The following is a 10,427-nucleotide window of genomic DNA, read 5'->3' on the forward strand; positions in this document are numbered from 1 at the left end:
TTAAATAGAATAATAACTCCTATCCTCAAGATTTCTTTAAAAAAATTTTTTTTTAAGATTTCTTAATAGAATAGTGATCAAGGGACTTCTTGGGTGGTGCAGTGGTTAAGAATCTGCCTGCCAATGCAGGGGACATGGGTTTGAGCCCTGTTCCAGTAAGATCCCACATGCCACGGAGCAACTAAGCCTGTGTGCCACAACTATTGAGCCTGTGCTCTAGAGCCTGTGAGCCACAACTACTGAGCCCATGTGCCACAACTACTGAAGCCTATGCACCTAGAGCCCGTGCTCCACAAGAGAAGCCACCACAATGAAGAGCTTGCAGACCACAATGAAGAGTAGTCCCCACTCACCCCAACTAGAGAAAGCCCCTGTGCAGCAATGAAAACCCAACACAGCAAATAAAATAAATAAATTAATTAATTAAAAAAAAAAGAATAGTGATCAAGCCCTGAGACACTGAGACATAATCATCTCAGATCAAATCCTTACATTACCCTTTTAATAGCTGGGAGACCATGGGCAAGTTTTTAGAAATTTGTGTATGTTTCACTTATTTTCATTGATGTAATCCTGGAGAATAATATTATCACATGCAGGGTTTTTTTCCTTGCTTGAATTAAATAATTCATACTAATTATGTGACAATAGATCTGACACACAGTAAGCACTCATCTAAATATCTTAGGCTACCTACTGTATAGCACAGAGAACTATATTTAATATTCTATGATAAACTATAATGGAAAAGAATATTGAAAAAAGAATGTATATATGTATAACTGAATCACTTTGCTGTACACCTGAAATTAACACAACATTGGAAATCAACTATACTTTAAAATATATAAATAAATAAAAATAAAAATAGAGCAAAAAAAAAAAAGTTCAAAACTCAATGAAAAGGAAATTCCGTGGCCGTGCAGTGGTTAAGACTCTGTGCTTTCACTACTGAGGACCCGGGTTCCATCCTTGGTCAGGGAACTAAGATCCCACAACTTGAGAGATGTGGCCAAAAAACCCCCAAACAAAACAAAACAAAACAAAACACTCAATGAAAAAAAATTTCTTAGACTGGTCATGATTCACCTCCCAGACTGCTGAATCAAAACTGCGATTCTGGGGACTTCCCTGGTGGTCCAGTGGCTAAGACTCCGTGCTCCCAATGCAGAGGGCCTGGGTTCAGCCCCTGATCAGGGAACTAGATCGCACATGCTGCAACTAAGAGTCCGCATGCCGCAACGAAGATCCCACGCACAGCAACGGAGATCCTGCATGCTGCGACTAAGACCTGGAGCAACTAACTAACTAAATAAATAAATATTTTTCAAAAAAGTAACAATGGAACAGCTATTTGTTTAAAAAAAAAAAGATAAATAAAAACAATCACTTTCTCTCAACAATGGGAAAACAAGAGGCTCCAATAGGCAAAGGGGATTCCTGGCTGCTAGAAAGTAACGTTTGCCTCACTGTCTGCTCAGGCAGTGAACCTAGACCAGCTTAATTGGAGGGCTGAGGGGAGTAGATTGTGGAGTTGGACACGGAGATAATCAATGGTAGATGAAAATGTCAGCATGGGGACCTGGGATGTTGTCGTTGATTCTGTCCCTCCACAGATTCCGTGCTCAAGTTATGCAAGTTCCCTCTGCTCCACCCTTGGGACGTGTCTGTCTCCTCATATCACAGAAAAGTTTCTCTGCAAGTTACTTTGGTCCCTCTGGATTTTTCTCATCAAGGGTTAGTAATTGCTCGTGTCATGATTATTATTTTTTTAACCGAGACCAACAGTTTCTCAGAGATATTATCATTCCCCTGACAGACAGTGTCATTGCTACCAGTGACATTATTATGGCTGCACTGGTAGGGAATGAGATCAGGGTATCTCTAACCTATAACTCGGGGTCAGGTGCCTTCTCACACCCTTAGACACGAACTCTGGCAGTGACAGGCTCACCATGCAGGTATCAGAGGTCTCCTTGGTAAGTATGTTTTTCTTGTTTCTCCTTTTAGATGTCCCCAAAAGTGACTTTTGGTATTGGAACTTTATCTTGGCATCCTAATATGCTTTCTTACTTGGGAAGAGGTGGTGTATCATATTAAATCTGAAGATTACAGAGAAATCGATGACCCTCGTGAAGGCTCTAATGGCGCTAGCATTTTTACTCTATTTAGAGTTATCCTCTTTCTCTTCCTTTCTTTTTTGTTCTTGGCTTCTTGAGACCTCTCATCCATCCTTTCTCACTATTAGACTTTCCAGAATTTTCCTTTCCTTCTAATCTTTTAAAACTTTTCTTTAAAATTGGGGACCATAGTACCTCCATTGTAGGAATATTATGAGGAAAAAATATAATTACATAGATGTCTGGCTTTGACATAGAAAATGTGGGTTCAGTTTTTTCTTGTTTTCTCTGGAGTTGAGATTGGCTTTAGAAAAATATCCATAAAGAGCTATCCCTTTGGGCAGTGTGAGGAGAAGTCATAAACCCTCTTCCTTTTTTTTTTTTAATATTTATTTATTTGGTTGCACCAGGTCTTAGTTGCAGCAGGTGGGCTCCTTAGTTGTGGCACGTGGGCTTCTTAGTTGTGGCATGCAAACTCTTAGTTGCGGCATGCACGTGGGATCTAGTTCTCTGATCAGGGATGGAACCTGGGTCCCCTGCATTGGGAGCACTGAGTCTTATCCACTGCGCCACCAGGGAAGTCTCATAAACCCTATTCTTTTCAGATTCTTCTTAGACCACAGGAAAGAGATGTAATTGTTGACTCTCAGTCTTTTGTTTGTTTGTCTTAATTTATTGGCTGTATTGATTCTTTGTTGCTGCGTGCGAGCTTTCTCTAGTTGCAGCGAATGGGGGCTACTCTCCATTGCCGTGTGCAGGCTTCTCATTGCAGTGGCTTCTCTCGTTGCAGAGCACAGGCTCTACATGCATGAGCTTCAGTAGTTGTGGCACATGGGCTCTATAGTTGTGGCTCACTGGCTCTAGAGCGCAGGGTCAGTGATTGTGGCACACGGGCTTAGTTGCTCTGCAGCATGTGGGATCTTCCTGGGGCAGGGATCGAAACCGTGTCCCCTGCATTGGCCACTGCACCACCTAGGAAGTCCTAAAAAAAAAAAATTTTTTTAAGGTTTTTATAACATTTATTTTTCTGCATTTGACTATTTTAATTTGTATTGGAGTATACTTGATTTACAATGTGTTAGTTTCAGGTGTACAGCAAAGTGAATCAGTTATATATATACGTATGAGGGTGAGTCAAAAATTATTCACACTCCGGTTATATTAAAACTTTTATAAATTCTGCAGCCAGAGTGCGGATAGGTTTTGACTCACATTCGTATAGCCACTCATTCTTAGATTTGAATGTGGGGTTATATTTAACATGAGCTATTGGTACCTCTGGGCATCACATGAAGGTTGCCACCTTCCTTCTCCCCAGCTGGCTGAAGGCCAGTACCTAAAGAAGGGAAACCTCAGTTGATTCCCTTCCTTACCTCGGGGCTGCCTTTTCTGTCTGAGTATCTGACTTCCTGCTTGGCCTCTCTTCTCCTTTCTTGCCCTTATATGTAGTGCTGTTGTTTGACAAAGGAAAGCTGGCTCCAAAATATCTGGATGTCTGTATTCTTATTCCACATTTTCAGTTCTCGTTATCTCATGCCTAGTTTTCGCTCTCCATACTGCACTTCTTTCTAACGGCTCGCGTTTATCCACCATAACCCATGGGACCCTGCGGGCTCATTACTGAGTCAGCCCGGGTGTTCATGACTCCGCACTCCTCGAAGGCAGATTGAAGGGGGGAATCCCTTAAACCTGGCAGGTGCACCCATCCCCCAGCTGCTGTGCCTGTTGGCTACTAAAGCCTCACACCTGTACAGCTCTCAGAAGCTCTGCCCTTCATTAAAGAGCAGCCTGACCTACAAGGCTATCACCTGAATGGCTAGCAGTCAATGACCGATGGAAGCAGCGTCTATAAGCCCAGCCTGTGGTGTCAGCGAGGGACTAACTCTGTGCTGCAGTGTGTGGGATCGGGCTTGCTTAGCCCCCTTTCCTCCTTCCTCTCTCCCAAGAGATCTCCCTCAATAAAGCACCTTGACAGCTTCCCCATCACAGGCTCTGCTCCAGGGAACCTGACCTAAAAGCCGATTATCCTATTTCATAGCGAATGGGAGGCTCAGCTTAAAAGCATAAGACCCCAAATCTGAGCTGCTAACAATTGATGTTCCTGTCATCAAAGACATCTCTGAGATAGAGTGTGGGGTCCCTCCAGCATCATGTGCTTGGAGCTGGAAACATGAAATTGCGGGGAGGGCTTCCCATGTGCCATTATTCCTGGATAGTTGGAAATTCATTAATGCGATCCCCATTGAAAATGACACCATGCCTCCCTTCCTCCCTCCCTCTGTTCCTTCTTCTCTCTTACCCTGCCTCCCTTCCTTCCTTCCTTTTTTTTTTTTTTACCATAATATAGTAAAAATGGACTTCAAGGTGATATTGCTAATCTATGATCCCTTCTCCTTTTAAATATCACAGCTCCTTCCTCAGAATTACAAAGGGCATGTATTATACACACCCACAAAGAAAAGTGAGGTGTCTGCTGACTTCTGAAATTCTGGAGCTAGAATTTGTAGATAAGATGCTGTGTAATTCCTCCTTTTGTGAGAAGGCTTTATGCTTAGCTGTAATGTAAGGGTGGAGAGTAGGAGCTATGGAGACATCATGATTGGATTCAAAGGTTCCTACATTACTGTCCTGTAATTTTAGGTAATTTATTAAATTTTCCTCATCTGTAATGGGTGTTGATAATAACATCTCTCATTTTTATTTTTATTTATCTATTTATTTTGGCCCCACCACGCGACTTGTGGGATCTTAGTTCCCCGGCCAGGGATCAAACCCAGGCCCCTTGCAACAGAAGCGCAGTCTTAACCATTGGACCACCAGGGAAGTCCCAACATCTCTTACTGTTAAAGGGAAATTAGTAAGTGAAAATATGTAACGTACTAAGAACATTGCTTTCCTCCCTGATTTTATGTATTTGACACACATGGTTGAGCCAGTGATGCCTCCCCCACGCCCTGACTCCCAGAGTTTATGCTTGGCATGAACAAATAATTCATTTTCCGAACCAGGACCGTTTAGAGCGAGAAGGGACTCTAATCAGACCCTATGGGGTACATTTTTGCCTTTCTTCATTCAGTATTTCTTTTGAATTTCTATTGAGTGTCTTTTCTTCCTCAGTGAGAAGCCTGGCTCCCAACATTAATACATTTATTCACTTTTCTCAGCGCAGCAAAACATACTTTCAGAACTGCTTCATCCCCACTACCACAGAAAAGAAACCTACTAAAAAGAGTTGCCGGTTTGTTTGCAGTTAGTTTCCGGTTCTCTCCCACCATCTACCTCACCCGAGACTGAGGGTATGTATTCAAATGATTGTCTTCTTAGTTTTCGTTTTGTTCTTTCTTCATTGCAGTCATGGTAGGCATTGAAGTACAGTTGGGTTCATCTGTTTCAGTTTTAGTTTTTTCATCCCTTCCCATCCTTGTCGATTTCATTTTATTCTTGGATAATGTAGAACATTAACATGGTTCAAAAAAATCAAAAGTCTATAAAATTTTCTTGTTAGAGAAGTGTCACTCCCTCCCTTAACTCTTTAAGTCTGTGAGCATCTATTCTCCTTTGCTGACTGGTAATTGCTCTTGTGGAAAGGTCATAACAAGGCTCTAGTTTGTGCCCTGGTTGAATGTAAAACAGAGGAGAGGGGAACGGCTGTAGACTGGAAAGCCTCAATTTCCACAGAACCATTATGGATCATCCTATTTCCTGCCAATTCCCTGGCCAGGGACTCTATTTTAAATACTAAAGAAGCAGAACTTGGTGGGGAGATTTCTTCAATCATCTGCCATCCTGGGGTTTGGTGGAGAAAGAGAGGAGTGAGTATCTGGGGAAGAGTTGGTAATCCTACATCTGTTTTCATCATTTTCTCAACTCAGCAAGGCTTTTAATTTTCCTGGATCACACCCTCTAAAGTCATCTCACCAGGGATATTATTATCTAATGCTGTGGATATTGGGCCAATAAACATCCTCTAAATACAACACAGGAGAGCAACAAGTGTAGAATATCAAAGGTCTCTCTCCAAAATTATCTTTCTTCTGCACCCGTCAACACATGTTTCTTAAGCTTGTGAACATAATGTCCTCTTATGATGTTTTGGGCTGATTTATATCTATAGTAGTATTCTTTTACCATTATAAAGTTGTTCATTTTTTCCCTTTTGTCATGACCGTATTTACCAATATTAGTCTTATTTACAGCTTTTCTATTTTTAAGTATAGCTACTTTTATTTCTATTTCATTAATTTATTCTTTTATTTTCAATGCTATGCTCCTTCTACTGTCCTAAGCAACATTTAGCGAAATGCATAGGTTAATTTTTAAATGTTTTTCCACAGTTGAAAATTATTCCCTCAAATCTATCAAATCAGGCAGGCTCACTATGTTCTTCGAATTCTCTACATTTTATTTATTTCTGGAACTGAGTGATATTTTCAGATAGATATCTGTTTAACTCCATCTTGTGCTCTTCTATTTCCTAAAGCTTTTTGTGATAAAAAGGGAATTGTCAATTCAAAAATCCTACAGAGTTAAGCCATCAATGTGAATAAATAAAGATGATTTCATGGAGACTGCAGTGCATTAGAGGATGCCTGCCCAGTCAGTAGAGTTCACATTACCTAGCTCCATTAACCATTTTTCATGGGAAAACACTGGCCATGACCATAGAATTTTCTAATTTTTTTTTATTTATTTATTTATTTATTTATTTATTTATTTATTTATTTATTTATTTATATTTCCTTGGCCATGCCACAAGGCATGTGGGATCTTAGTTTTCCGACCGGGGATCCAACCTGCACCCCTTGCATTGGAAGTGCAGAGTCTTAACCCTGGATCACGAGAGAAGTCTGCATTTTCTAATTTTCAAAGAGAAACAAAAAAACCTAGATTGTTTACAAGTTGGCATTTAATTTAAAATTTTTAAACTACAGAGTGGGAAAAAGAAGAGAAATATTGGGGCCATAACTGCCCGTTTTCTGCCATTGTATAGCCTATATTTAGACAAACATCACATCCACATACTCTACATAAAATTCTAACAAATCATATACAACTTGGAAAAGAACTAGTTTATTCTTTCAAGATAGTTTGAATCAATATGTGTATAGCCAATAATCTGAAGTAGGATTTTACAAATATAAATCAAGGTGAAATTTGTTAACATCCAATTTGCCACACTAAGGAAAAATAATACACATCTTCTCTTTCCCTCTAGATCATCTGGCTTTGAATAGAATAAACTGCCGGGTGTTGACATTATATGACCTCTGGTGCATTGGTAATGGCGATTCTCTTCCTCTTCCAGACTGGAATTGGGCTCCTAGGGAATTCCTCACTCCTTTATCTTTGTATGTTGACCTCGTTCACTAAACACACTCAGAGGCCCACAGATCTAATTCTCAACCAATTGACCTTAGCCAACTCCCTGGTCCTTTTCTCTAGGGGAATCCCTCTGACACTGAATGCTTTTGGTTTGAAATATTTCCTGGGAGAAGTTGAGTGTAAGGTTAGCTTTTATACTCATAGAGTGGCCCCGGGGGGGTTCTCTCTGCACCACCTGCCTCTTGAGTGGCTTCCAGGCTATCACAATCAGCCCTAGTCATTCCAGGTGGGCAAAATTCAAAATTAAAGCTCCTAAATTTGTTCAACCTGCCTGTTCCTTCTGTTGGATTCTTCATCTGATAAATATTGTTGTGCCGATGAAATTGACTCACCCAGGGAATACTAAAAACATGACAGAAAAGCATTTTGGATTGTGTTCTTCAAAAAGAAGTGAATCATTTTTGACCTCACTCCATGCATTCCTACTTTCCTTCCTTGACATTCTGTGTTTGGTACCCATGGGTTGGGCCAGTGGTTCCATAGTACTTTTCCTGCAAAGACATAAGCAGAGAGTCCGGTATATTTACCACACCAGCCTCTCTCCCAGAGCCTCCCCAGAAACTTTTGCCACTCACACTGTCCTGCTTCTGGTGGCCTCATTTGTTTCCTTTTATTCTCTCTCCTCCGTCTTATCACTTTATATGACTTGCTTTGTCAACCCAAGCTTGCAGCGAGTGAACATCAGTGCCTTCCTGGCTGCTTGTTTTCCAGCTTTGAGTCCGTTTCTGTTCATCAGCCATGATACTCAAATCCTCAGAACCTACTTTTGTTACTTGTGTGAAAACAAATCTCTCCAAATAGTCCTTTTAAAAATACCTACCATCCATTCAACAATTTTTAAGCACTCAATATTTGATGACTGAGTTTAACTATAGACTCATCTAAAATGTATTATTTTTCAATGTGAGATTTGTGATTTAATTTTCTCTATGCATTTGTTATTTTCTCTTTGAATATTGTCTTTCGATGCAGCAAATATGAGTTTTCCTCTCTGCAGTATCTGCATAACCCAAGAAAAAAGGGCCTACTTATATCGACACTTGGCATTACCATAATGAAATGGCAGGGGGCTATTAATAACCCTAGTGGAAGACCCACCTGATACTATTCCTGCCCTAATACTCATGATTTGATTTAGCTTTTTAAGGCCTCATCCTTAAAATGGATCAACTAAGGATCAGCAGGCACTTGAAGAAACATTCTACCCTGAAAGAAAAAAGACAAACAGGTGGCGGGGGGGAAAGTAACGTGGAGGAAAAAGGATATTAAAGAAGTAGAATAAAATTTTACAATTTGTGAGTAATATTGTTGGTGAGATATGAAACTCTATTGCACACGTAAGGCAAGGGTAGGATGCTGTCAAAATGAATGATAGAAGACTAAAAAGACCTATTGGGAATTAGAAACATGACAGAAGAGATAAAGTATTCAGTAGAGCAGTTGGAAAATAATATGGAGGAATCTCTAGGAATTTGGAAGAAGGGATAAGAAGATTAGAAACATTAGAAAAGTAGCAAAACTTTCCTGGAGGTGAATATCTTAATAATAGATATCCCTAGAAGAAAGATATATAAACTTGGAGAGGAGAAAATAGCAAAGAAATTATACAAGACAATTGGTCAGCGCTGAAACACATCTATTTACAGATTGAAAGGGCCCATTTGTTTAACGGGAAATGAATTAAAATAAGCCCATATTAGGGCTTCCCTGATGGTGCAGTGGTTAAGAATACGCCTGCCAATGCAGGGGACATGGTTTGAGCCCTAGTCCAGGAAGATCTTACGTGCCGCAGAACAACTAAGTCCGGGCACCACAACTACTGAAGCCCATGCGCCTGGAGCCTGTGCTTCGCAACAAGAGAAACCACCACAATAAGAAGCACGCACACCGTAATGAAGAGTAGCCCTGGGCAGGTCCCCGGCGGTCGAGGGCTCGGGCCAGCGCACGGGGATGAGCTGGTCCCTGGGCCGGGCGGCGGCGGCTCTGCTCCGCTGGGGGCGCGGTGCGGGCGGCGGCCTGCGGGGCCCGGGAGTGCGGGCGTCAGGCGCGGGCGGCAGCGGCTCGTCGGAGCACCTGGACGCGCTGGTGAAGAAGGACAAGGTGGTGGTCTTCCTCAAGGGGACGCCGGAGCAGCCCCAGTGCGGCTTCAGCAACGCCGTGGTGCAGATCCTGCGGCTGCACGGCGTCCGCTACTACGTGGCCTACAACGTGCTGGACGACCCCCAGCTCCGGCAAGGCCTTAAAGACTATTCCAACTGGCCCACCATCCCAAGTGTACCTCAATGGCGAGTTTGTGGGGGGCTGTGACATTCTTCCACAGATGCACCAGAACGGGGACCTGGTGGAAGAACTGAAAAAGCTGGGGATCCGCTCCGCCCTCTTAGATGAAAAGAAAGACCAAGACTCAAAGTGAGAGTGGCCCAGGCGAGGGAGCCACTGGTGTCAGAATCTCACCGCCAGAAAAGCCTTACCGATTCTGGTTTTCACTCTTCAGGTGACTGCTTGTACGGCTTCCTCCAGTTTGCAAGCAGCCGGATGATTTTAGCATGTCTGGTGTTTGGGCGAGGGGTATCCTGTCTTGAACGTAATGTAACCACTGCACTGTCATGATCAACGTTGTGTGACGAGATTGCTGTAAACAAAATTCCTTCTTACGTTGTCTTTTGCTCTTTGCCTGATTCAGGAGTAAACCTAGAAGCTTTTGAATCATTGTTACTGTTCACGAGGCCTCTGCACATGTGTCAGTCTGCAAAGATAAGATTCCCCCCTCCCCAATTTTTTGTAACTCGTTCTGTTAAGAAAAATGGTGGACAAGGAAGAAAATAAGCGGGGAGTTGTTTTTTTTAAATAAACTGCCAACCCAGAAAAAAAAAAAAAAGAGTAGCCCTGCTCTCTGCAACTACAGAAAGCCTGTGTGTAGCAACA

The 10,427-nt window shown here is 41.9% G+C and overlaps 1 pseudogene; it reads left to right on the plus strand.

Annotated features, from left to right (window-relative positions):
- The first annotated feature begins 8,813 nt into the window (after nucleotides 1-8,813).
- LOC130839198 (glutaredoxin-related protein 5, mitochondrial-like) lies at nucleotides 8,814-10,090 on the plus strand (annotated as a pseudogene).
- The last annotated feature ends 337 nt before the right edge of the window (nucleotides 10,091-10,427 follow it).

Source organism: Hippopotamus amphibius, chromosome 16 (genome assembly GCF_030028045.1).
Source record: "Hippopotamus amphibius kiboko isolate mHipAmp2 chromosome 16, mHipAmp2.hap2, whole genome shotgun sequence".
NCBI lineage: Eukaryota > Metazoa > Chordata > Mammalia > Artiodactyla > Hippopotamidae > Hippopotamus > Hippopotamus amphibius.